Consider the following 27,425-nt stretch of genomic DNA (forward strand, 5'->3'; position numbering starts at 1 on the left):
GAAGGGAGAATTTGCAGATTTCGCGCGTCGGAGCTCGAGGCCGGAAGAGAAGAGCGAGTGTGCATCCACGGGCATTGCGGGCGGGTCCCGGGTTCTACAGACACCCCGGGAAACTTTGGCCCATTTCCTTTGGCTTCCCAGTCTCCCCAAGTGCATCTCTCTCTAGGAGACCCCTCCAAAATGTGCCACCTCCGGGGGCTATATGTCTCTTCTAGCTTGGTTTTGAAGTGCAGTTTACGCTCAGCAAACACATCTGCTCTCTTGCATCCTGTCTTTTTCATTTAACTGCTTTTTCCTGCAGCGCTTCACAGTTTGCAAAGCCCTTTCCCTCCCCCTAGAGAAATTAATTTTGTTTCTCAAGGCACGCAGGATGCACGAATTCCCATCCTGAAATGCCATCGAGGTGATTGCACCACCCGGGCATCCAATCTCAAAATCGGTGTTCCCCCCGCCCCGGGGGGGCCCAAGCGGTGGTGGGGCCCAGGCTCCTTGCACAAAGACCTATGGCCTCCCTGCTGCCAGCTTGGGGGCGTTAGGATTCAGAGCTCCCCTTGCTTGGCTCAGCTGCTCACTCCACTTTCCCCAGTCACCAACTCACTCTCCCGCGCTGTAGCTCTGTTCACCAGAAGACACACAAGTGTCATTTGTCAGCCCAAGGCACAGAGCCCAGTTGGTGACATCAGAGTTGATGCCCAGAGCCGCTGTGAACAGCTGGCTGTCAAGGTCAGGGTGGCTGTCCCCGGAGTCCACGAGACTTTGGGCTCCTCCAAAGCGCATTGTGGCAATGGCAATTAGAGCAGGAATATCAAAGACAGCGATTCATTCAGCAAATATTTATGGAGCACCTATTCTGTGCCAGGCATTGTTCTAGGCGGAGAAGCAGGGGTGAGCAAGAAAGACAAGGCCTTTCTCTCATGGAGAGTCATCTAGTAAGCCAGACAGACAAAAAAAGACGCAAATAAAAATAGCAGCTTCTGATAAATACAAGTGGAGAAAAACAAACACTGCACTTGTTTTCTTTGTATGTGTCAAAAATTATCTCACTGAATCCCCAAGATAATCCTAGGAATTATGTACTATTCCTAGCACACCCATTTTACAGATGAATTGAGACACAGAGGCTAGGTTGTTTGCTGAAGGTCACACAGCTAGTAAGTTTCAGAGCCACAGCTGGAAGTCAGGACAGCCAGAAACCAAAGCCCTTGTTCATATTTAATAAATTCTCACTGCAAACCCCCAGTACCTAGTGCAACTCTGGCACACACTAAGCACACAACAAATGTGGGAATGGTCTAAACACATCTCTATGGACAATAAGAGTACCATAAATTTCCTTGTGCAAAGTAGCAGGTGGGTTAACCTCTGCTGACATCATCAGGGCTGGAGGAGAACTTCAGACTGGACTGGGACACAGGGAGGGCCTCTGTCCACATGCCATTCTCTGCCAGGCAACTCCCCTCCAGAGTCCAGTTTTGCTGAAACATGTCTAAGAGAATTAGCTGGTTCTGAGCCTGAGAGTGGCATGAGCTCGCAGGGTAGGCCTGAAGGGCTCCCGGAAAATAGCAAACAGCTCTGGGAGGAAAGAACGTATCGCCTATTGACTTTTTTCTGCTGTTATCAACACTAAGGACCAGCAGACAAACATTTGCCAGAAAGGCTACTGTTCCAACAGGTGGAGTGTCTCTTCCCTCCTCTAGTTTGCCTATAGTGAGGAGAATGGATTAAAATGTACTTTGGGGGGACTTCCCTAGTGGTCCAGTGGTTAAGACTCCCCACTTCCACTGCAGGGGGCACAGGTTTGATCCCTGGTCAGGGAACTAAGATCCTGCATGCCGCATGGCGTGGCCAAAAAAAAGGAAAAATGTACTTTTTGAACTGTCTTCCTTGGATGCACAGAGTTTTCTTAAGGGCCTGCTGAAGATGACGGGGACCTGATGGGGTTCTGATCCCCAAACCCTTGAGTCAACCAAAGCAGAACCATGGCACACAGTAAGCACTCAATCAAAATGAACTGTTATCACTATTATCTGTTTTAGACATTGAGCTTCCATGTAAGGTTTGAAGACGGGCTGTAGTGAAAATATTTGAAAACCAGTAGTATTCCTAAGGATACTTTAGCCTTTGAGGGGGAATCTTAGTGACTAAAGGGACCAGGCTGATAACATGAAAGAATTAAGCTAGATGGATAGTGACTGTGATAAACTGAAGAGCACACACCCCAGCTCTAGTCCATTGGGGCCCTGTGGGAAACTGGGGCCCACTGGGGCCAGATCCTCTTGAGTTTTCAGGAGAACTTGGGCATCTGAAGTTTGATGTGAAATGTTCCAGTTTTTAAAGTTTGGTCATGAACTCAAATTCTTCTAACACACTGTGTAAGGCTGACAAAGCACATCCATGGGCTACATTTGACCCTAGGCCAACAATTTGGAATTCTGTTCTAGAAGGTAGGGAGCGAACTCTTCCCCTTCCCTTCCCCCAACTTAATAAGCATTGGGATTATTGTTAAATGATTAAACGAAATGTTGTTGATGAGGTTTGCCAGCAGATCTGGACCTGCCTGGATATTCTGGAGGTTTTATACAGAGTAGGGAACCACAGGAAAAAATATGGGTGAAAGCCCTTTGACAAAGTTCACCGTTTTATTTCAATGTCCTGTGGTATTACCAGCAGACACTGTTTTTTGTTTTTTGGGTTTTTCTGGGGGGGGGTTTTTGGCAAATGTTTATTGAGGCCTTACTCTGTGTGAGAAGCTGGGGATATAGCAGTCTCTGTCCTCATGGAAGTACCAGTCTAGTGGAGGAGATGGAGACGAACAGAGAACCTAGTGAAGAAGATAATTTCAGAGAGTCATGAGTTTTGTGAGAGAATTAGAAAGGGTCATGTGACCACACGAAAGGGATTCTGAGGATTTGACATTTGAGTCAAAATCTGAAGAATAAGAAGGAGAAAGTTATGGGAAGAACACCATAGGGGAGAGAGTATTCTCAACACAGGAAACAGCAAGTGCAAAGACCCTGAGGCAGAAACAGTCTTCCAGTGTTGAAACAGTGGAAAGACCAGAGTGGCTGGAGTACAGAGTGAGAGGGAGAGTGTTAGGAGAGGAAGATGAAGAAGTGGGCAAAGGCCAGATCACTCAGGGCCTTATAGGTCACAGGAAGGCACTCGGATTTTATTCTAAGCCAAATGGGAAATCACTCAGTTTTAGGCCAAGGAGTAATATGATCTGATTCACTTTTTAAATAAGTTTTTTATTTTAAAATAATTCTAGGTTTACTGCGAAGTTGCAAAGATAGTACAAAGATTTTCCATATACCTTTCACTCAGTTTCCCCTTAATGTTAACATTTTACACAACCATAGCATTGATCTTAATTTTTCAAGATATTTAAATCATAAAGAAATGTTGGGTCATAAAATATCACATAACATCATTACCCAGAGAACATCTTCTCCTAAATAAGATCTGACTTCATTTTTAAGAGATTCCTTTGGTGTCTGTGAGGAGAATGGACTGTAGGTGGGCAGGAGTGGAAGCTCTGAGATCAGGGAGGGGGCTGATGAAAAATGTGGCATTACTGCTCTGAGCCTCAGTTTCCTCATCTGCAAAATGGGAATGATATATCACCCATCTCAGAAGGTTGTTGTGAGAATGTACCTTACCCTGTACCTGGGGAGATGAAAGTAATAATGAGGACAATGATGATAATGATGATGATGATAACAGTAATAGCTAGCATTTACTGAGTGCTTACTGTGTGCCAGTTTTTGTGCTTCAGGCCCTTCATGCAGAATCAGGAAAGCAGATTCTCTGGAATGTTCCCAGAAGCCTTGGAGAAGGGGGATTAAGATGGGTCTTTCAAACCATCCTTGGCCCTCATAGAGTACATGGTGATGTTGGGTGTTTCTCTGTTTAATAAGGCCCCAAATATATTTCCATCTGGACTTAGGAGAAATTAGGATGATTATCGCCTTGCTAAGTGTTCCTTAGCTTCACAGAATGACTCACTCCAGGTTGGGAAAGTAGCAAGTCGTCCCGATATCTAGAGGGTGGATGACACTGTTGTTTGGAACTAAGTCTGACAAAGGGAAGCTCATTTTGGTGCAGGGCCTCTCAGCCTGGGCACAGCTGACCTTTGGGGGCAGATCATTCTCTGCTGTGGGGCTGTCCTGGGCATTTAGGATGTTCAGCAGCATCCCTGACCTCTACCCACCAGATGCCAGAAGCACACCCCCTCTCCCCAATAGTGACATTCAAAAATGTTTCCAGGTGCTACCAAAAACCACCCTCCCACTCCTGGATGAGAACCACCACTTTGCAGCATCTGGGACCTGTGGCAAAGCGGCTTTGAAGTTGCTCTGTTCTTCTGTCAGTCTTAACCCTGTGTGGTAAGTGCTTTGCCAGAGTAACTCCTCAACTACTAATACTAATATAATAGCTATCATTTATTCAGAGTTTACTATGTGCTAGGCATTGACCCAACTCTTGCTTTATCTATCTATCTATCTATCTGTCTATCTATCTATCTATCTATCGTCCAGCTTTATTCCCACTTAATGCATAAGTCATTATTCTCCATATATAGATGGAGAAACAGGGTTCAGAGAGGTGACTTGCCGAAAGACACACAGCTAAGAAGCGGCAGAGCCTGGATTTGAACCCAGATTTATCCAACTCCAGGGGCCATGCCCTTTAACCACTCTGCTACTCTGAGCCTCTGGAGCCAGAGGTGTTAGAAAATCATGTGGGGAAAAATATTTTATAAACAGTAAAGTGCCATTCTGGTATCAAGTAGGAGAAGCAGCATGGAGAGAACTTGTTCTGGACTCTCAGGTTGGAAAAGCCAAGTTCTAGTGCAGAGTTCACACATGACTCATTGTGTTGCCTTGAGCAAGCCACTTACTTGACTTACCAGGTGAAACAAGCTTAATAAGCCCAGCCCCGCCTTCTCCCACTATGGGTGAGATGGCACTTTGAACAATGATGGTATCATGGAGGCACAGTGCTGGGAGCTTTGCATATGTGTTAAATTTCATCCACAATAATTCTAGGAGGCACAAGCCCACCACAAAAAGAAACCCTGTACCTATTAGCAGCCACTCCCCATTCCTCCTTCCTCCCAGGTACTGGCACCACCCACATGTTTCCTAACTCTGTCTTTGCCTATCCTGGATATTTCATATAAGCAGAATCATACAATACATGACCTTCTGTGCCTGCCTTCTTCTTTTTTTTTTTTTTTCAATAAATTTATTTATTTATTTATGGCTGCTTTCGGTCTTCGTTTCTGCATGCGGGCTTTCTCAAGTTGCGACGAGCGGGGGCTACTCTTGGTTGCGGTGCGCAGGCTTCTCTTTGCGGTGGCTTCTTTCAGTAGTTGTGGCTCGCGGGCTCTAGAGCGCAGGCTCAGTAGTTGTGGCGCACTTGCTCCACAGCACGTAGGATCTTCGCGGACCAGGGCTCGAACCCGTGTCCCCTACATTGGCAGGTGGATTCTTAACCACTGCGCCACCAGGGAAGCCCTGCCTGGCTTCTTTTACTTAGCATCATGTTTTTGACGTTCATTGACATTGTAGCCTGTGTCAGTACTTCCCTTTTATGGCTGAATCATATTCCATTGTATGGAGTGACCACATTTTGTTTATCCATTTATTCGTTGATGGACATTTGGGTTGGCCCAGCCCTTTTTTCAGATGAGGGACACAAGACCCAGCAAAGTTAAATGACTTCACCAACATCACAGAGGAATTGACAAGCTGGCGGCTCTGGATTTTAAACTATGAAGACAAAACTGTCTTTTACCTGTCTTATCTATACTGGAAATTTCCTAACACTGGTTGATGATGAAAACATTTTTAATGAACTACTGAAAGCTTAGAGCAAAGCTTGGATTACCCTGTTCACAATCCAGAGTTAACAAATGCTAACATTTGGCCATATTTGACTTGGACTTTTTTTAGGTAACAAAAGAAATAAAGCATTATAGTTGAGACTCCCTTTGAACCCCTTCTCCCTTCTACTCGCTTCCTCCCCCCTCCCCAGCAGACCTTGCCTGCGATGTTGTGTAGGTATTGTGTTCTTACCAGTATACTGAACAAACTAACAATCAACAAGGAACTAACAACAACCTTACCCCCTGTGGGGTAAATGGAATGCTCTTTTTTTTGGCTGTGCAGCATAGCTTGCAGGTCCTCGGCAGTGAAAGCACCATATCCTAACCACTGGACCCTCAGGGAAGTCCCTCAAATGCATTTTTATAAAGCCAGATTTAGTCCATTAAAAAGACCATCTTTGACTCTGAGAGTAGGGCTTTCCAATTTTATTTATATTAAAATGTCCTTCCTAAAGTGAAATGGTGGTGATAGTGACAGCTATTTTTTGAAACGTTCCATTTGGCAAAAGAAAAAAATCCCATAATGGGAGGATGGAAAAATAACTTGTGGCATGTTTATGCAGTGATGGAAATGAATGAAACCAAGCTACATGTCTCAATATGGATACATCTGGAAGCTAATGTCAAGTGAACAAAAGCCAGCTGGGGAAGGATTAGGACTGTATCATACTATTTACATAAAAGTTAAAATGACAAAATATATTATGTTATATATTAGGACAGTGTTTTTTAAACTTTTTGGGGGCCACGGTGCTCTGTACGAAAGGTATTTTAAAAATAGAATTACTATAAGACCCAGCAATCCCACTACTGGGCCTATACTCAGAGAAAACCATAATTCAAAAGGACACACGCACACCAATGTTCACTGAAGCACTATTTACAATAGCCAGGTCATGGAAGCAACCTAAATGCCCATCAACAGACGAATGGATAAAGAAAATGTGGTACATATATTCAATGGAATATTACTCAGCCATAAAAAGGAATGAAATTAGGTCATTTGTAGAGACGTGGATGGATCTAGAGACTGTCATACAGAATGAAGTAAGTCAGAAAGAGCAAAACAAATATCGTATATTAATGCATATATGTGGAACCTAGAAAAATGGTACAGATGAACCAGTTTGCAGGGCAGAAATAGAGACACAGATGTAGAGAACAAACGTATGGACACCAGGGGGGAAAGCAGCGGGGGGTGGTGGTGGTGCTGTGATGAATTGGGCGATTGGGATTGATGTATACACTGATGTGTATAAAATTGATGACTAATAAGAACATGCTGCATAAAAAATAAATTAATTAAAAAAAAAGATATTTTATGTCTCAACCCAGTACACATATATACAGATGTAAAACTTGAACAAAAATTTCACAAGACATATTTACCTTACTATGTATCATACACTCTGATTATTTTTTAATCCTATTCTATCCTTATTATTAAAATGCTGGTTGTGACCGTGTAAACTGATTTTGAAAAATACCAGTGTAGGAATATACCCCATGCAGTAAAAGTATAAAGACAAATGAAAAAGAAACATACCACATTCAGGAAAGTGTTTCCATGTAATGAAAACATAAAGACACATTCATGAAACACATCATATTTAGGAGGAACGGAGAAAGGAGGAGATTGGGGAGGGGTACACAGGCGTGCAATTTTCTTTCTAATGTTTTGTTTCCTGTATTGGAAGGTGGGTATGTGGGAGTTCGTTACATTACTTTTTTAAAATCAACTTCATTTGAGGTACAACTTGCATACGATAAAGACAACCATTTTAAGTGTACAGTTTAATGAATTTTGACCAATGAATATGCTCATGTAACCACCTCCACAATAAGATATAGAACATTTCCAATACCCCCAAAAAGTTCCTCCAAGCCCTTTTGTAGTCAACCTCTCTCCACCCCCAAACCCCGGTCCCAGGCAATGACTGATTTCCTGTCTGCGATTATAGACTATAGTGATCTTTTCTGGAGTTTGAGATAAATGGGATCATACAGAGTGGGCTCTTTTTGTGCCTTGTTTCTTTCACTCAACATAATGTTTTAAGATTGGTACATATTGTGTGTGTCAGTGATCCATTCCTTTTTATTTCTGAGTAATATTCATAGTATGGATAGATAACAATATGTTTATCTATTCACCTGTCGGCAGTCATTTGGGTGGTTTCCAGTTTTTGGAAAATTTTTTGCTAATATTTATGTCCAAGTTGGTTTAATAAAAAGTAAATATACAATTTGAGATAGTTCCAAAATAATAAGAAGAAAAGGGAGCCACAAAAAACAAACAAAAAGTAATAAATATAATCTACAACATCCCCTCCCTGCACCCACCATGTTATTCTGGCAATTTTTCTGGTGTCACATCCCCGAGTCAACGCTTCCTCGTCAGCAGTCTGGAAAACCACTGTAGGCCACCTGCAGTGGAAGTTAATGATGGGCCACTGGACAGAGAAACCGGAGGTCCCTAGAGCCCATCTTGGTTTTTGCTCTGGGCTGGCCTTTTCTTCTAGGAAATATCGATCACAGTAAAGGGGCTGCTGGCTCGGCTTAGAAGCCTTCTGGGGATCTCAGATCTGTGAGGTCTGGAATGCCCAGCCCTCCAGCTCTCTTGCTGAGGATCTGAGCCACACACTGACGGTTTCTGGAAGTGCTTTCCACCAGCCCTTCCATCTGCTCACACACTGGCCCCTACCCAGCCCGGCAGCGAAGCTCCATCCAGATTTCCAGGCCCTCCAGAGCCAAACCAGATCAGGCTACCAGGGCCTGACTCAGAGCAAATTGTCTTTTTTGCCCATGAGTGTTCAAACCTCATCTCCTCTTCACAGCCCTGAAATTACAGTAATGCTGTGGCCTTGGACATAGTTGGGAAACAAAGGATAACCCTGGGGAGGGCAGAGGGCTGTAAGCGGGCTCAGAACAGCCAGTTCTGTGCTGCTGGCTGCCCCCTCTCTGGGTTCACCTCCAAAGGCCATTCTCTGCCAACCCCATATCTGTTCCACCGGGTGCTTGCCTGTTACCTGGAATCAAACTCCAGCTCTTTCCCCTTAGTAGCTGAGTAGCTTTGGGCAAGTGATATTGCTAAGCCTCAGTTTTGTGAAGTGAGGTTAGTGCAGGATTGAATGAAATGATGTATGTGGGCTGCTTAGCACGGTACCTGAAACACAAGGTAGCGGACTGTATTTTCTAAAATTGGCCATGATGATATTTCCGGTTCCATTTGCTCTTCTATAACCTTACCACTCCCCTATCAAGAGATGGAATCTAGGTTCCCTCCCCCTTGAGTCTGGGTGGGAGTCTCTACAGTGGAAGTGATGCTATGTGGCTTACCTGGCTGGGTGTCAAAAGGTAATGTACACCATCCCACTCTCTCCTGGCCTGAAATAAGTCAGACAGAGAAAGACAAATCCTGTATGTTCTCACTTATTTGCTGAGCCTAAAAAAGCCTAACTCATAGAAAAAGAGAGTAGAATGGTTGCCAGGGACTGGAGGGCTGTGGATGGGTTGGGGAGATGTTGGTCGAAGGGTAAAAACCCCAGCGATAAGATGAATAAGATCTGGAGGTCTAATGCACAGCATGGTGACTATAATTAACGAGGCTGTATTGCATACTCACAAGTTGTTAGGAGAGTAGAGAGTAGAGAATAGAATGTGGTGTGCTATCACCACACACATACAAAATGGTAATTATGTGAGGGAATGGAGTGTTAACGTAATTGTGGTAATCATTTTACAATATACACATGTATCTGTCTAATCATCACATTGTATACCTTAAACATGCATATGTTACAGGTCAATAACATCTGGATAAAGCTGGGGAGAAAAGGTAGAATGACCCCCCCAGCTCTCTCTGGTGACACTGGCTCCGTGAACCCTGCCACTGTGCTGTGAGGAGGCTAAGGCCACATGCCGAGGGTCCAGGCAGGTGTTCTGGCTGCAGCCCCAGGTGAGGTTCCAGTTAACAGCCAGCATCAACCATCAGACATGCAAGTGAAGAGTTTTCAGAAGATCCCAGCATCAAGCAGTCCTTCCAGGCCCCTTCCCTTACAGCAGTCACTTCACTCCGGGCAAAGATGAGCTAAGTAAATGATCGCTATTGTTCTAAGCCACCAAGTTTCAGGCTGTTTTGTTGTGCTGCGATGGATAACCAGAGCACGGAAAGGCCACAGTAAACCTCGGTGTATCATTATTGCTGTCTGTCTTTTGCTCACATTCCATGTTCCCCGTTTACAGCAAATCCAAACACATCCCAAATCCAACCCTTTCAAGTTCAAGCCACCATCACCTCTGGCCTGGAGGACTTAAAGTAAACTGTTTCTACTTTGCCTTCCTGTTGTCTGTTCTCCACCCAGCCTGTGAACCAGCTCTTAGAAACAAAAGTATGATCATGCCTTTCTCTGCTCTGAAGCCTCCAATGGCTTCCTGTCACACCTGGAATAAAGTCCAAACCCTGACTGTTGCCTACAAACACTGGTGTGCTGGTAAGTGGTATGTCTGCTTTCAAAAAAAAAAAAAAAAGCCCTGATTTATAGCAGTTGCCAGCTCTTAGAGCCCATATGAACAAGGCTACAACACACGACAGCTGCCAGACCCTGTGTCACACTCCAGCCTCAGACTCTTATCTACCACCTTCCGCCTTGCCACTGGCAACCACTCTGGCCTCCTTGCTATGCCTCAAACATTCCAAGCACATTCCCATCCTGAAGCTGTTCCTTGGATAGAAATGCTTCACCCTAGGTATTTGCTCGCTCTCTACGTTCAAGTCTCTGTTCAGCTGTCACCTTGTCAGAAGGCCTTCCCTGACCACCATACCTAAAATAGCCCTCTCTCCCCAACCCTTCTGTCACCCTTTCTCCCCTCACCTTCTTCTATTTTTCTCCATGTCACTCCTAGTTATCTGCCATTGTATTATGTCTTTGTCCATCTATTTTCTGTCTCCGCGTGGGCAGGGATTTTGTATGCTTGGTTCACTGCTATATTCTGGGTGCCTGGCACATCCAAGATGCTCAGTAAAAATCTGTCAAACAAACAAATACATCGAAGCTATTGAAACAGAGAAGAACAAACATGACTCCATATTGAATCTATTCCTTTAGCTCTAACCTTTGTGCTTTGTTGCTTGTGCTGAGTCATGCTGGCTCTGCACCTTTTGTAAAAGAATGTTACCTATAGACTGAATTATACAGGATAGCCCAGTTCTCAAGGCTCTGACCTTTAAAGCTATAACGCTTTCCCATGCATATAGAGATAAAAAGTGGCAGAACTAAGAATAACGTTTGTCTAGTTGGAGGTTTATAAGGCACATTGTGACCAGACCTATATGGACAGCTATAAGAACAAAAAATTCCAACACCAAGAAATTTGCAAAAACTAGCCACACCCCCTCCCCTTTTAATATAAAAGAAGCCTGAATTCTAACTCTGGCAAGATGGTTCTTTGGGATACTAGTCCACCAACTTCTCCATCTGCTGGCTTTCTGAATAAAGTTGCTCTTCTTTTCCCCAACAACTCATCTCTTGATGTATTGGCCTGTCCTGCAGAGAGCAGTGCAAGCTAGGATTTGGTAACATTGTTAATAATATAGCTGCAGGACTTCCCTGGTGGCAGTGGGTAAGACTCCGCACGCACTCCTAGTGCAGGGGGCCCAGATTCCATCCCTGGTCGGAGAACTAGGACCCACATGCATGCCGAAGCTAGGAAGCCACATGCTGCAGCTGAGAAGTCCTCATGCCGCAACTAAGACCCAGTGCAGCCAAAATAAATAAATAAATAAAATAAACTGGTCCCTTTAAAAATAATAAGAATATAGCTGCAAAATGGGGATAATAATAGTTGGGGGCAGAATTCAATGAAACGATGCAGGTAAATGCTTAACACAGCACTCTAAGTAGGAGTGTGTTGTAAGGTTGTTATTTGCCTCACATCACAAGACTGTTTGAGACCCAGGGGACAGTACCTGGGGACAGTGAGGAACAGTGGTCATCTCTGTGCATTTCATGTGGCAGAGCAGACCTCTACCAGGTGCTAGAGTGTCCATCATTGCAGGGTAAGAAAGCAGTCCCTAGGGCCAAGGACACTCTCTCTGGCCTCACTGCTTTATAGGCTAAGGATGGAAGAACACCAAAGGGATTCTTGGGGCTTGAGAAACCTTGCTTATTTTGATGGTAGGAATGGAGGTGAAGAACAAGTGGCTCTTTATTGATTTTATTTTCCAAAGTTCCAAATCAGCATTGCAGTATCATCAAGAGAAATAAAAATTAAAAGAATCATCATCTCCCTTCCCCAAACCACCACCTCTATTCTTACTCTGGTTTTCGTTCGTTTGTTTTGTGGCTATGTTTAAAAATAAAAAGAAGGTCCTGATCTTTGGTAATAGTTACTGAAATATTTATGGGTGAAATGACATGATGTCTGAGATTTGCTTCCAAGTAACTTGTTTGCAAGTTGGGTTCTTTGGAAACGGGCATTGAGATGGAGTTTGAGGATGCAAGATGAATGCACTGCTTTGAAAACAGACAATGATTTATCTATTGTTCGGTGTAAAAAACAAGTTGCAGAGCAGTAAATAAAACATCATCCTGCTGTGAAAAATAAAAAGCATGAAGGTGGAGGACGTTTCTGGAAGGCTATGCAAGAAACTGTCAACAGTGGGGTAAGACTGACTGGGAGTAGGTGTCTACATCCCCTTGCCACCCTCTGCACTGTTTGAATGTTTAAAGTATTGGACACACATTACTTTCATACTAAAAGTCTCAGGCTAAAATGTTGGCCACGATTGTTAGTCTATCTTTTAAAATATTTAACATTCTACTACTCATTTTTAAGTAATGCATCTAATATATGTGCTAGGGGCTGAACTGTGTTCCCCAAAATCCATACATTGAAGTCCTAACCCCCAGTCCCTCAATGTGGCTGTATTTGGAAATAGGGTCCTTAGAGGTAATTAAGGTAAAATGAGGTCATTAGGGTGGGCCTTAATCTAACATGACTGGGGTCCTTATAAGAAGAGGAAATTTGGACACAGACACACGCAGAGGAAAGACTATGAGAATACACAGGGAGAAGACTGCCATCAACAAGCCAAGGGGAGAGATCTTAGAAGAAACCAACGCTGCTGACATCTTGATCTTGCACTTCTGGCCTCCAGAGCTGTGAGAAATAAATTTCTGTTGTTTAAACCACCACTACTTCGTTATGGTAACCCAAGCAAACTAATACAATGTATCAAATATTTGGAAAATGAAGACACGTGGAAAGGATAAAATCGTACATAATTCTACCACCCAGCAAAACCCACAGGAAGATGCCACTTCTGGGTCAGAGTGAGAAACAAGGGGCTCTGACCCACTCTTCTCCCTCTGGGGAAGGCATTCCTGGCTATTGCCTTCAGAAAGGTGGGAAGAATTTTGCATCTAAAGAGCCTGCTTCACACAAACTGGATGGCATTTGGCCTTTTCAGATTGCTGTGGGCTTTTTATTACAAAGAGATGCTTCCCTTAAAGGTGATAAAAATCCACACCAACAGTGGGAGGCCCGAGTACCGCAAAAAAAAACAAAAAGGAAAAGAATTTGAGTGTGACGATTTAGAGCAGGGGTCAGCAAACTTTTTCCATAAAGGGCTAGATAATAAATATTTTTGACTCTATGGGCCAAATGATCTCTGCCCCTGACAATTCTGTCACTGTAATGTGAAAGCATCCCAGACAATATGTAAATGAATGGGTGTGGCCATGTGCCAATAAAACTTTATTTACAAAAACATGTGACAGGGAACTTCCCTGGTGGCACAGTGGTTAATAATCCGCCTGCCAATGTAGGGGACACAGGTTCGAGCCCTGGTCCGGGAAGATCCCACATGCCACAGAGCAACTAAGCCTGTCCACAACAACTACCGAGCCTGCGCTCTAGAGCCCACGAGCCACAACTACTGAGCCCGCGTGCCACAACTACTGAAGCCCGCACGCCTAGGGCCCGTGCTCTGCAACAAGAGAAGCCACCGTAATGAGAAGCCTGCGCACCACAATGAAGAGTAGCCCCCGCTCGCCGCAACTAGAGAAAGCCCACGCGCAGCAACGAAGACCCAACACATCTAAAAATAGATAGTATAAATTAAAAACTAAATTAAAAAAAATGTGACAGGCCCATGGTTTGGTCTGACAACTCTTGGTTTAGAGCAGTTATTTATTTTTGAATATAATTTAATATTTTAATTAGAAGCAATGATTACCTTAAGGAGAAAGTCTCAGTTATTGCTAATAAGTCCTAACCTTGATAATCTCTTTTTATATATTTATATATTTATATTTCTAAGTAAATTTATTTATTTATTTATTTATGGCTGCTTTGGGTGTTCGTTGCTGCACATGAGCTTTCTCTAGTTGCAGTGAGCAGGGGCTACTCTTCGTTGCAGTGCATGGGCTTCGCATTACAGTGGCTTCTCTTGTTGTGGAGCACAGGCTCTAGGTGTGGGGGCTTCAGTAGTTGTGGCACGCGGGCTTCAGTAGTTGTGGCTCTTGGGCTCTAGGGCACAGGCTCAGTAGTTGTGGCACATGGGCTTAGTTGCTCGGCAGCATGTGGGATCTTCCTGGACCAGAGATTGAACCCATGTCCCCTCTGCATTGGCAGGCGGATTCTTAACCACTGTGCCACCAGGGAAGTCCCAATAATCTCTTTTCAAGAAAGAGAGATTAGACATCAGATCCAGCCTTTAGGTGTGAAAAGATCCTGTTGGTTTTTAAATACTATATATATTTACAGTTATCTTCTATTTATGGCAAGTGACACTGGTTTTCCATTTACGAACATTTTCTTTTTAAAATAGAGTATAGGGACATCCGTGGTGGTCCAGTGGTTAAGACTCTGAGCTCCCAGTGCAGGGGGCCTGGGTTCGATCCCTGGTCAGGGAACTAGATCCTGCATGCCACAACTAAATATCCCACATGCTGCAACTAAGACCCGGTGCAGCCAAATAAATAAATAAATTAATTAAAAAATTGGTTTTACTGGAATTCCCTGGCGGTCCAGTGGTTAGGACTCCGTGTTTCCACTGTAGGGGGCTGGGGTTCTATCCCTGGTAGGGGAAATAGGATCCCACAAGCGGTGCAGCATGGCCAAAAAAAAAAAAAGATTTTAAATACAAAAATTGCATGTTGATTAAACATATTAAATATGTAATGGTACAAAGGATATAAAGATATGGCAAACATTGTGAAGAAGTTTGAAAAACACTGACCTTTGGAATACCTGGCACTTTTAATTTTATTTTTCACTTTTAAATTCTGTCTTTTAATTTAATATTCTGATGAGGTAATAATACATATGTCTCAGTCTGTTTGGGATGCTATGACAAACATACCATAGACTGGGTGGCTTATAAACAACAAACACGTATTTCTTACAGTTCTGGAGGCTGGAAAGGCCAAGATTAAGGTGCCTCAGATTGGGTGTCTGGTGAGAGCCTGCTTCCTGAGCCATAGACAGCTGTCTTCTCACTGTGTCCTCACATGGCAAAAGGGGCGAGGGAGCTCTGTAGGGTCTCTTTTATAAGAGCACTAATCCCATTTACGAACCTCAGTTTTTTCTCTGTAAATTGGGATAATGAGGACACCTACTTGGGGGAGATTGGGGAGTTAGATTCAGTCAGGCAATTCATGTAAAGGGCTGAGAGTTTCCCTGGCAGCAGCAAGAATTCAGTAAATGGTAGTTGTCATGGTGACTATACTGTCCTCAGAATGATAAGGGAACTTCAGTGCAATATAATGTAAGAGCAGTGGACTTTGAGCCAGGATAATTCAGTATAAATGTTAGATTGTCCATTAATTAGGCCAGTCACTCTGGACACATTAAACTTCTCAGCTTCAGTTTTCCTTATCTGTAAAATGGGGTTTTTATATATATATATGATAGCCTCTATTCAGGACTATTCGGGCCTCTTAATTTTTCTATTAAAAAAAATTTATTGAGCATCTACTCTGTGCCAAGAACTATTCTAGGTTCTAACGCTATGGCAGTAAGCAAAACAGACCACCGCTCCCCCCAAAAAAGAAGCACTGGGAAGAGGTGGGGCAATACAATAGACAAGATAAACAAGTAAACTATAGAGAATGTTATATGATTATATAATGAGGGAAAAGGGATAGAAAATTGGGACTTTTATTTGCAAGAATCAGAAAGCCAAACTCCAAGTGGCTTAAGCAGAAAATTTAATTGCTTATGTGCATGAAAAATGCATGAAGAACTTAAAAAACATTCAGGTGTGGCTTGATCCAGGAGCTCAAATGATGATACCAGGGTTGGTCTCTCTCCTCCCGTCACTCCATTCAGTTTTCCTTTGTGCTAACTCCACTCTCTCAATTAGATGCTGCCCTGTGGGTGGAGAGATGGCTGCCAGCAGCCCCCACTCTCATAACACCAAGACCAGCAGAGCAGAGAGCCAGCTTTTCCCTAACAGACAGAACAAAAGTCCTGGCCTGAGTCTCAGTGGTCCAAACTGAGTTGGCAATCACAGCAACCAGAGGCATGTGCGGCTCTGATTGGCCAGGTCTGGGTCACATGACCATCCTGGTCTTCGGAAGTGGAGTTGCTATCACTTAGACCAAAAGAACCACTGGTTGGGGGAGGGGATGTCCTGAGGAAAATTGAGGTGTTGTTCCTTGAAGAGGGTGAAAAGATGAGGGTGGGTGGGTAGAGAAACAGAGTAGTTGATCAGTAGATGGCAGCCAAACTTGAAAGGAGTAGTTGGCTCCCTTTTTCCAAAGTTCTAACCTGTCTATCCTTGGCTGAGTCAGAAAATTATTTCTGAAAAATTTTCAGCAGTTCTGGTGTGTTCTGCCCAAAAAGAAGTATCAGTCAAGATATAAAGGCCTAGCTGCTTAATTAATGGGCCTGGTAGGAAGGACAGGTGTACTGTGAGTAGAATGAACACCCAGTGAGGTCGGGGCAAAGGGGGAAGGGAAGAAGGTTAATGTGGTGTCAGGGCAGCTCCACCCCCTCAGGCATGATCTGATGCTGCTGCTGATGTTTCCCCTTTGTGTCTTTAGAGAAAGTAGGAGACACCTGATTGGATCCCTTTGACAGGTAACAAGGTGACAGAGATAAGAGGAGGGCTGGACTCCAGGGTGGGAACAGGGCAGCAAAAGTCTGCAGGAGTCAACCTGGAAATTGTTTCCTCTTTGCAGGACTTGAGAACTTTCCTGGACCACCACCAGATAACACAGTTCTCCTCCTATGCCATGCCCAGAGAATAAAAAATAATAAAATACAAAGAAGGATGTACACCATAGAATTAACTTTGGCTGCATATAACAGAAACTCAGTACATATTAGTTTGTTTTTCTCTCACTTAAAACAAGTCCATGGGTGGGCAGCTCAGGGCTTGTGTTGTTGCCACAAAGTCATCAAAGACTGTTTTTCTAACTTTGCCCTCTGCTTTCTTTTGAATTGGCTTATGATCTCAAGGCTGCTGGAAAGTTTACTCCACCCACTCAAGAGAGGAGCCGAGCAGGGGCATGAGTGTGTGATTCCATTACGGGAGGAATGAAAGAACTCCAGTTCCCCCAAAGGGCCGAGACAGAGTGTTAACACTTCTTTTTTTTTTTTTGCGGCACGCGGGCCTCTCACTGCTGTGGCCTCTCCTGTTGCGGAGCACAGGCTCCGGACGCGCAGGCTCTGGACGCGCAGGCTCAGCAGCCATGGCTCACGGGCCCAGCCGCTCCGCGGCATGTGGGATCTTCCCGGACCAGGGTACGAACCCACGTCCCCTGCATCGGCAGGCGGACTCTCAACCACTGTGCCACCAGAGAAGCCCCAACACTTCTTTTTAAGAGCCCTCACTTCCCATCTCAGTGTCTTGCAACTTGTGGGTGTGCAATAAATATTGCCAAGTGAATTATATATTCCTGGCTGCTCCAACACAGCAGCAACTTGCTGCTGGTATGGAAAATTGAACATGCAGCAATCTCAGCTAAGATTTATCACACATTTTCTAGTCAGGCACGCTGCTTAGAGAAGCCTCTTGCATGCATCTTTTTTTCTAGTTGTGAAGTATCTTATTATTTAATAATGATTTTAAACCTCAGGGATCTGAGGCCCAGAGAGCTTAAGTGACTGGCCCAAGGTCACACAGGGATCGGGAACTTGAACCCTCATGTGCCTGACTCCAAAGGATCATTTCTTAACTATTAGATGAACTTACTTCCTTGGTTCTCAAAAAAGGTCAGTCCTGTAATATTCATTGCAAAGTCATCAGAGCTAACGCTTATGGGAGGCTTATTGCATGCCCAACTTTGTTCTAAGCATTTTATGTGAATCATCCCATGTAATCCTCATGCACAATCCTAAGTACTATAATTATCCCAGTTTACAGATGTGGAAGCTGAGTCACAGAGAAGTTAGATAAGTCGTCCTTGAGTGGCGGAGGTAGGATTCAAGCACAGGCAGCCTGACTGCAAAGCCTGTAGCAGATACTGTCCGTGCCTCCTGCATATCCTTTCAGCAATCACCTTCTTGTGCAAGCCGATCTGACGGTTCACACTTCCCACCCTGCACTTGAACAACCCTAACAGTGAGTGCTGCCTCAAATTTTGTAACCTGGGCACCTCACTCACCTCCCTCTAGTCCTGGACCTGCTAACTTCCAGAACCTGGACTTGCCTCTGTCCTCCAGGGTTGGCTGGGCAAGTATAGGGGCAAATCAGAAGTGCCAGGGAATTAACATCCCCTGGGGAGCACTCCTCAACCAATGACTGACAGGAGTTGAAGGATAAATACCCCGGCTCCCTCCCCTCAGGTGGGATCATGTTCTACACAGTTCCCAGTGTTCCTCCAGAGCCCCAGCTGCCCACAGTGGTACTTTGTACCATTTTATTAACTTCATTTCCTTCCCTGTCTCCCTTCCTTACTCCCTTCCTGATATTTCCTGGAGTCATCTCTCCAATAAACAATTTGCAGTAGAATCCTTGCCTCTGAGTGTCTTTGGGGGGAACTCAAACTAAGTAGAGCTTAAAGTTCCAACTACCACACAGACTGCCTACATATATCAAGGTTATTTGTAAGTGCAAACAAAACTAGCAACTTAGAAAATACCTGGAGGGCACCTAAACAGGGAACTGGCTAAATCAATCTTTGTGTGCATGTGTATATCTTGCTGTATATGCATGTGTGTATGTGTGCATGGGTGTGAAGTTGTGTGTGCACGGACCTCTCAGATGGGCTTCTTACCTTAAAGCTCAAGGTCATCCAGTCCAGCCAAGAGGAGGCAAACTTTGAAGAGTGAACCAATTTCTCTTTCCAAACAGTTTGACAGGAAGGGTATCTATTATAGATAAGATCAGCACAAAAGAATTTGCCATTTGTTGTGAATTTTCAGAGTTCAAGCCAGAGGACCTCGACCTGTGGGTATTCTGTTCTTCTGGGGTTTTTGGTGGGGAAGGGGTTCTTTCAGAGGGCTGCATTCATTTTAGTAAAGGTATAGTTGTTTTAACAAAGAGACACCAACTAGTTGTTACTGAAATTAGATAGAAACTATTCTCTTTCGTATAAAGATACAAATACAGAGCCTGGGGCTATATGGCATCCCTAGAATCATTAGATGTCCAGATTCCTTCCATCTTGTTTTTCTTCTATCCTCAACACGTGCCTGCCAGCTCATGATACAAGATGGCTGCCTGCCATCATGTCTGCATTTGAACCATGGAGAGTTTGTTGTGGGGAAGTGAAGGGCATGCCCCCTACTTTTAAGGACACTTCTTAGAACTTACACACACCACTTCTGTTTACATCCCATAGGCTGGAAGGTAATCATATGGTCATATCTTGCTGCAATGGAACTACAGTGAAGTGTAGTCTCTGTTCTGGATGGCCATATCTGGTCTTATTACTGAACAAAAAAAGGAGCAGATATAGTGGAACAAGTCTCTAGGGAGGGCCTCACCAAGCCTATTGGCACCCCAGACTAGTAAATAAATAAAACCCCTACTCTTCAAATGTGTGCTACATATTAGAGCAGTTTATAGCAGGGGCTGGACTTTGCAAGGGGAAGGGCAGAGAAAGAAGTGTGGGAGTGGTCTGGTTGGTTTCTCCTCTGGCCCCCAGATTAACAAAATAAAGCCCCTCCTTAGAACGCTAGTATGACATGGGCTTGCATTTCTCTTGGGGCTTCTGCCCTTTACCCAATGCCAACAAACTTTTCAGAGGCTTCCTTCTGATTACACTCATGTCTGAGGTGAGTCCCCATGAATGGCTTTCTTGTTCTGTCACTGCACAGGGTTAGCCCCATGAGTGATGTGTTCAGACTCCTGCTCTGCTGCTTCCTGGCTGTGTGACCTTGGGCAAATGACTTCACCTCTCTGAACTTCAATTTCCTCCTCTGTGAAACGGAGTTAAGAACAGTGCTTTCCTTGTACAGCTATTGTGAGAGGAGGGATGAGATCACAGATGGGAAGTGTTCAGTCTGGCCCAAGAGCACCTGATATAATTGAACTATTATTACCATTCTCAGTGAAATTTTAAAAATAGAGTGTCTCGGGACTTCCCTGGTGGCACAGTGGTTAAGAATCCGCCTGCCAATGCAGGGGACATGGGTTCAAGCCCTGGTCTGGGAAGATCCCACATGCCGCGGAGCAACGAAGCCCATGCGCCACAACTGCTGAGCCTGCACTCTAGAGTCCGTGAGCCGCAACTACTGAGCCTGTGTGCCACAACTACTGAAGCTTGTGCGCCTAGAGCCCACACTCCACAAGAAGAGAAGCCACTGCAATGAGAAGCTCGCGTGCCAAAATGAAGAGTAGCCCCCGCTCGCCACAACTAGAGAAAGCCCACGTGCAGCAACAAAGACCCAATGCAGCCAAAAAAAAAAAAAATTAATTTAAAATAAATAAATAAAATAAAAATTAAAAAAATAGAGTACCTCCTTGATAAACTGTTTACAAGGGTACTATCCATTGGAAGTAAAATATTAGCCATGTATGGAGTTTAAAATTTTTCCGGTAGCCACATTAAAAAAATAAAAAGAACAAGTGAAATTAATTTTAATTATATATTTGATTTAACTCATATCTAAAATATTATCATTTCAATATGTAATCAAATAAAGTATTCATGAAATATTTTGTACTCTTCTTAGTGCTTTAAGGCAACAAAATCCGGTGTTTTACACTGACAGCACATCTCACTTTGGACCAGCAATATCAAAGTCTCAGAACCACATGTTAGGAATGGCTGCCATGTGAATGCCATAAGCGATAAGCCATCCTTCTCTGGTTTTGTCTATGTGTAGAGCCAAAGAAACGTTATTATGCATCCAAATCTCTGGGACCTTGGCCAAGTCTATCTGCTGAAAGCTTTCAGAGTATTTATAGGTAACTGATCTTCAGAAAATGGAAAGTAAGACCGTCTCCAGCCCCAACTGTCCTCCTTCAATCTCAGGTTTGCTGCCTCAACTACTGTTTTCTAGAAGCCCAGTGGGAAGGGTCTGAAAGGTAGTAGTGAAGTACGTATGTAAATGTGTAGGAAAAGGTCCAGAAGACTTTTCACCAAATTGTCAACAATGGAAATGAGGGGTAACATCAAAGCAGACTTTAGTTTTATCAATAATACCCCTAATTTTTTCCACCAAGAATGTATTTGTGTGTTACTTATGTAAGCAAAAGTCAATAGAGGAAGAGATACAGAGAGAGAGATAGAGAAAGGCAAAGAAAAGTAACCATGATTTGAGGTAAATCCCCAAGAGTTTGAACAGAAAACACAGTGAGTGTGTGGGGGTTACCAAGTGGGCTTTGATGCCAGTTACCTGCATTTGCACCTCAGCCCTGCCACCTACTAGCTGGGTGACCTCGAATAAGTTTCTTATGCTCTCTGGGCCTCAGTTTCTTCATCTATAAAATGGGGATGATAATGGAACTTCCATCTCTGGGTTGTTTTAAGGATTAAATGAGTGAAGGTGTGGAAGGTGTTGTGATTGTGTCTGGCATATAGAAAGTGCTCAAGAAATGTTTTTGAGATTTCTGGTGGGGAGAAGGTAGCAGGAGACTCTCTTGGTGAAAATACACTGGCGTGAGATCTGGGAGATCTGGATGCTAAGTCTGGATCTACCATCAACTAATTTGTGTGAACTTGGGCCTCAGTTTTATACTAATACTAATACTAATACTAACAACAGCAATATACATTTTTGAGTACTTCCTATCACCCAGGAACTTTACGTGTTTAATTTCAGAAGACTTCCCTCTGGGAAGGTACTACTATTATTTCCCTCCTACAGATGAGGAAACAGAGGCTTAAAGAGCTGCAGTAGCTTGCCCAAGGCCACACAGCTTCTACCTTCCAGTGGAGGGATGTGCATTCATGCTGTCTGCTTGACGCAAGAGCCTGAGGTGACGCCCACTGCGCCACACTGCCTCACGTAGGGTCTTCTCCAGCTTTGCTGGTCTGTGATGCTGGGAGTTGAGTTGCTTGCTGGGAGTTAACAGTTCTGGGTTAGAGAACTAGTTCTCTTGAATTTTTGGGCCCCAGAGTTTGCCTATCAGCTTTTTCATCTGTAAAATGGGGCCAAGAATAACACAGTGCTCTGCCTTTGAGGGGTTTCTTTCCAGATTTCTCCTTAAGTCTACCTCTAGACCTTCCTACCTCATTTTCTTTTCTCTTTCCAAACACTTCACTCAAGAGATCACGATGAAGATCACAGGACACAGGTGAAAGAACTCTGAGATGCTTAAGATGAGATGTCTAAGCCAGACAGCACAAGAAGAGGAAAAAGAGGGACGTTGCAGGGAAAGAAATCTGAATCAGATTACATTAAAGTATACGAGTGGGGGCTTTGAGAGGATGGTGACATGTGCATTGTGGGACAGGGTCCCACAGGGGAACACATGTTGCATACACGTGTGCATCCTCACACAGACACGCTGTCTGAGACGCCCTGGTGGCCGATGTTCTGGGGAAAACAAGGAAGTTGTTAAAATTATCCAGCTGTTCTGTCTAAATATGTTGCACATCTGGTAGCCTGGAAACCTCTGGGTGACTTTTTATTTTATATTCACTGTCTTGCTGTCTGCACCCAACCTCAGAGCTCTAGAGGAGGAAAAGGGGGAGGAGAAAAAGAGAAACAGGGGTGGATAGGAGGCAGGGGGTTGGGGAGAGGAAAAAGCACAGAGAGAGAGAGAGAGAGATTGAAGGGCAAAGACAGAGAGACAGAGACAGAGACAGAGATTGAGGGTGGATTGGAGGCAAGGGGTGGGTGAAAGGAAAAAGTGGGGTGGGAGAGAGATTCACTTAGAGAGACAGACACAAACATACAAAGACAGAAAGACAGAGGGAGAGAGACAGATGGACAGATAGATAGGAAGTGGGAGGAAGAGAGAGAGAAAGGTAGAGGCAACTCAAATAAGGAGATGAAGAGAGATAAACACAGAGAGAGTGATGGAGAAAGAGAAATTCATATAGAGACAGACAAAAACAAAGGAAGAGGTAGAAAATAGATGAGATAGACTCAGGAAGAGAAAGACTGACACAAACATACAGAGTAAGAGGAAGAAATTGACAGACTGAAAGCAAGAAATCCACATACAGAGATGGAAAGGAAGACACAGACAAACACACACACACACACACACACACAGAAATATTCAAAGAGAAAGACTCACATAAGAGATGGGCTGCCAGTCCACTGGGAAAGAGGGGGACAGAGGTAGAGAAAGACAGAGAGATTGAGACTGGGAGAGACAAATACACACACGGAGCAGAGAATATAAAGAGATGGAGAACAAGAGAAACAAAAAGAAAAAGGCAAAGAAACTGACATCCATGCAGAGAAAGAAAATAAACCATTCAAACAAAAAGAGCCATCAGGATTTTCTGTTCTGCCAAAAAATCCTGGGAGTCAGAGTGAGTTGTGTTAGGCCTTAATGCAGAACATTAATCTTTTTTTTTTTTTTTTTTTTTTGCGTTATGCGGCCCTCTCACTGCTGTGCCCTCTCCCGTTGTGGAGCACAGGCTCCGGACGCGCAGGCTCAGTGGCCGTGGCTCAGGGGCCATGGCTCAGGGGCCAGCCGCTCTGCGGCTGTGACTTTCAAAGTCAAAGTGACTTTGAACGTCACTTCCAGTGTTGTGCACAGAAAGCCGTGGAGATGTGACTGGCTGTTGGAGGCATAGGAGGACACAGGCATGGCTTCCTGGTCATAGTTACAGAATTCGAGGGCTGGAGAAGGGGCCCTAGAGATGCTAGACCCTCTCCCTCATTGCAGAGGTGAAGCCATCAAGACCCTGGGAGAGATGGGGACAGAAGGGGCCCCGAGTTCTGACCTTGACTCTGATTCTCAGCTCTCCTTTCACATGCCCCCCCCCCCTCCAGTATCATTGCTGTCCTTGGGCACTAAAATACTCGTTTGCCGACAGTGAAGACTCTGAATGGGAGGGCAGTGATCTGCATGTAACTTACTTACTCTTTCATCTCCTTTACATTTTCTCTCTTTTCTAATCCATAAGCTGCTCTGTGTAGCTCTTCCCCGTCCCCTCCTTCCCTCTTTTTAATGATTCTCATCCAGAAGGACCTGTTCTCATCCAGGCACTTGAGGTCCTGGGATCTTCTATAAAATCTGTACAAACCCTCTGCAGCTGTCCTCCTCCACTTTCCTAGCATTGCCCTGGCTCCAGAGTGCCCGCCCACCACCCTGTCTGTATCACTGAGTCGTGTTGAGCAGCCCTGAGTGCCCCCCTCCCTGGGGCAGGAGGCAGGTCGGAGTCAGAGGACTGGGCCCACCCTGCTGGAGCCACCCCAGCCCCACCTGTGAAGTCTGGCTCTGCCCTGGGCGCCTCTGACGTGTGCTATTGTTTTCGCTCCAGCTGTCAAGAAATTCTCTCCTACTCTATTAGAATGAAGGAAGGAGATCAAGTGGAAGAATAAGAGGACATGGGAGTATGAAACAAGTAAACTGCGGAGGGGAGGCACATAAGGGCACATGGGCTCCATTGCTTCCTAACTTTCTTTCTGGCACTTTGGTAGAACCAGCAAAACTGAGGAGCACACTGGGGTGGCCAGTATTGTGTGCAAGGAGACAAGAGGATGGTAGAAATCTATGCAGACAAATGAAGGGTGCCCTAGAACGTCTCTCCTGGAAGCGATAACCCACTGCACATAACCTTTTAAGGTTGCTGGGCCAAACCCTCCAACGGCTCCTCCATGTGGAGGAGAGGGCTGTGGGTTGCTGTAAGGCCACCTGTGCCTGACTCCAGGCTGCGTTGTTCACGTCGTACACGTCTGTAAGAGTCTTCCAGGATTCATTGAATATCTTGGTAGTGCGGGACCCAGCTGTGCTCCACCAACCCCCTTAACATCAACAGGGGCATCCCCCACTCAGCAGCTGAATGCTAGATCCGCTAACATTGGATACGATGAGATAGCATGGCGTGGTCCTGACCCTCCCCCTCCTTCAGGCCTCCTAGGAAAAGGGTGAGAAGGACAGAGGCACCTGGGACTCCTTCTCATGCAATCAGGACAGCTCACCTGGGCCAGCTTAGAGCCCTGTCTGCCTGTAGTAGTCTCAGGATCAAGTAGGGGACTCCGCAGGATCCACACCCAGCTGGGAGGGAGCCAACCCCTGGGGGCCCCTCAGCCTCTACAGAAACCTGCGGAGGGCCTGAGTCACCTCATGGCAACGTTTCTTAGGCTGAGGTTCTGTAGATTTGTCCTATGTATGTAAGAACAAAACACACACACAAAAATGGAAGGAAACTCAATGCCATGCTCATTTGGGATAGGGTAAGGGGGCAGGATTATAAATTGCTTATGTTTCTTTAATTTCCAAATTTGTAAATAAGTAAAAAAAAATTATATATTTGATTATATTTCATTATTTATTTTTTAAATATTTATTTATTTATTTGGCTGCATCAGGTCTTGGTTGTGGCATGTGGGATCTTTATTTTTATTTTTATTTTTTTTTGCTGTACGCGGGCCTCTCACTGCTGTGGCCTCTCCCGTTGCGGAGCACAGGCTCCGGACACACAGGCTCCGCGGCCATGGCTCGCGGGCCCAGCCGCTCCGCGGCATGTGGGATCCGCCGGGATTGGGGCACGAACCCGTGTCCCCTGCATCGGCAGGCGGACTCTCAACCACTGCGCCACCAGGGAGGCCCTATGTGGGATCTTTAGTTGCAGCACGTGGGATCTTTAGTTGTGCATGCGGACTCCTAGTTGCAGCATACAAGCTCTTAGTTGGGGCATGTGGGATCTAGTTCCCCGACCAGGGATCGAACCTGGGCCCCCTGCACTGGGAGCACAGAGCCTTAGCCACTGGCCCACCAGGGTAGTCCCTATTTCATTATATTTTATTTTATTATTATTTTTAAAAATAAATTTATCTATTTATTTATTTATTGGCTGCGTTGGGTCTGTTGCTGAGCGTGGGCTTTCTCTAGTTGTGGCGAGCGGGGGCTACTCTTCGTTGCGGTGCGTGGGCTTCTCATTGCGGTGCCTTCTCTTTTTGCGGAGCTCGGGCTCTAGGCGCACAGGCTTCGGTAGTTGTGGCACGTGGGCTTGGTAGTTGTGGCTTGCAGGCTCTAGGGCGCAGGCTCAGTAGTTGTGGCACATGGGCATAGTTGCTCCGCAGCATGTGGGATCTCCCAGACCAGGGCTCGAACCCGTGTCCCCTGCATTGGCAGGCAGATTCTTAACCACTGCACCACCAGGGAAGCCCTCATTATATTTTACATAGCAGTGTTTTCTATAACCTTTTCACATTGGAGTACTTAGGCCATAAACCTTATTTTTTTTTATTACCACTGAATAATCTTTTTCTAAAGTGAAAGAAGCAAGCAAGGCTTTGTGGGGATGTTAGGAAAAAAATTATTGGGGGTAAAATGTGACTTAATTAATTAATTGTTCATTTCCACTGTGCAGGTCTCCTGATGGGTCGGGTTGAGTAGGGCTGGAGGGACAGCCCTGTGTCATCAGACCTCCCACTCCTCAGAGTGCCCAGGCGGGAGGAACCCACACTTTTCACCCTGGAGCCCCAGAGCCTCCCCTTTCCTCTGCATCACTTTCACTGTTCAGGGGACCAGTCACTTGAACGCCGCCTGGCCAAATGCCCAGGTTAAATCGCCCCTGTAGGACATGTCTCCCTGCTACCAGAACACACTTGGCAAAGAGCAGCAAACAGGCCCCAGTGCCCTGGGGATGTGAGCTCTGGGGATGTCGGGGCCCAAAGTCACTTCCAGGGTCTGAGTAGCCCCCTGGGTCCCACACACCGACCCCAGGGAGCCCACCTCCCCACTGACTCCAGTCCCTGCCTTTGTGTGGCAGGTTCTGGTCTGACACCTGTGAAGACCTTGACCTGGAGGCCTCAGCCTGAGACTCAGAGGGGATGGAGCTTGTGCAGTGTCTGGCAGCTTAAATGAGACACGAGGCCAAGGAAGGAGGGCCGCCTCTCTGCTCCCCCTCCGCTCCTGAGTCAGCTAGTGAGTGCCGGTTACTTCCTGTCTGAGCTGTACAGATTTAGCATTAATTTTAGAGATATGTCTTATTTTTAGTACTGG

The 27,425-nt window shown here is 45.0% G+C and overlaps 1 protein-coding gene across 1 annotated transcript in view; it reads left to right on the forward strand.

The window, feature by feature from the left end:
• CCDC63 (coiled-coil domain containing 63) overlaps nucleotides 1-27,425 on the forward strand; it is a 141,819-nt gene that overhangs the window by 747 nt on the left and 113,647 nt on the right. The gene's annotated exons all lie outside the window — the stretch shown is intronic.

The sequence above is a fragment of the Mesoplodon densirostris genome, chromosome 15, assembly GCF_025265405.1.
Source record: "Mesoplodon densirostris isolate mMesDen1 chromosome 15, mMesDen1 primary haplotype, whole genome shotgun sequence".
Taxonomy (NCBI): domain Eukaryota; kingdom Metazoa; phylum Chordata; class Mammalia; order Artiodactyla; family Ziphiidae; genus Mesoplodon; species Mesoplodon densirostris.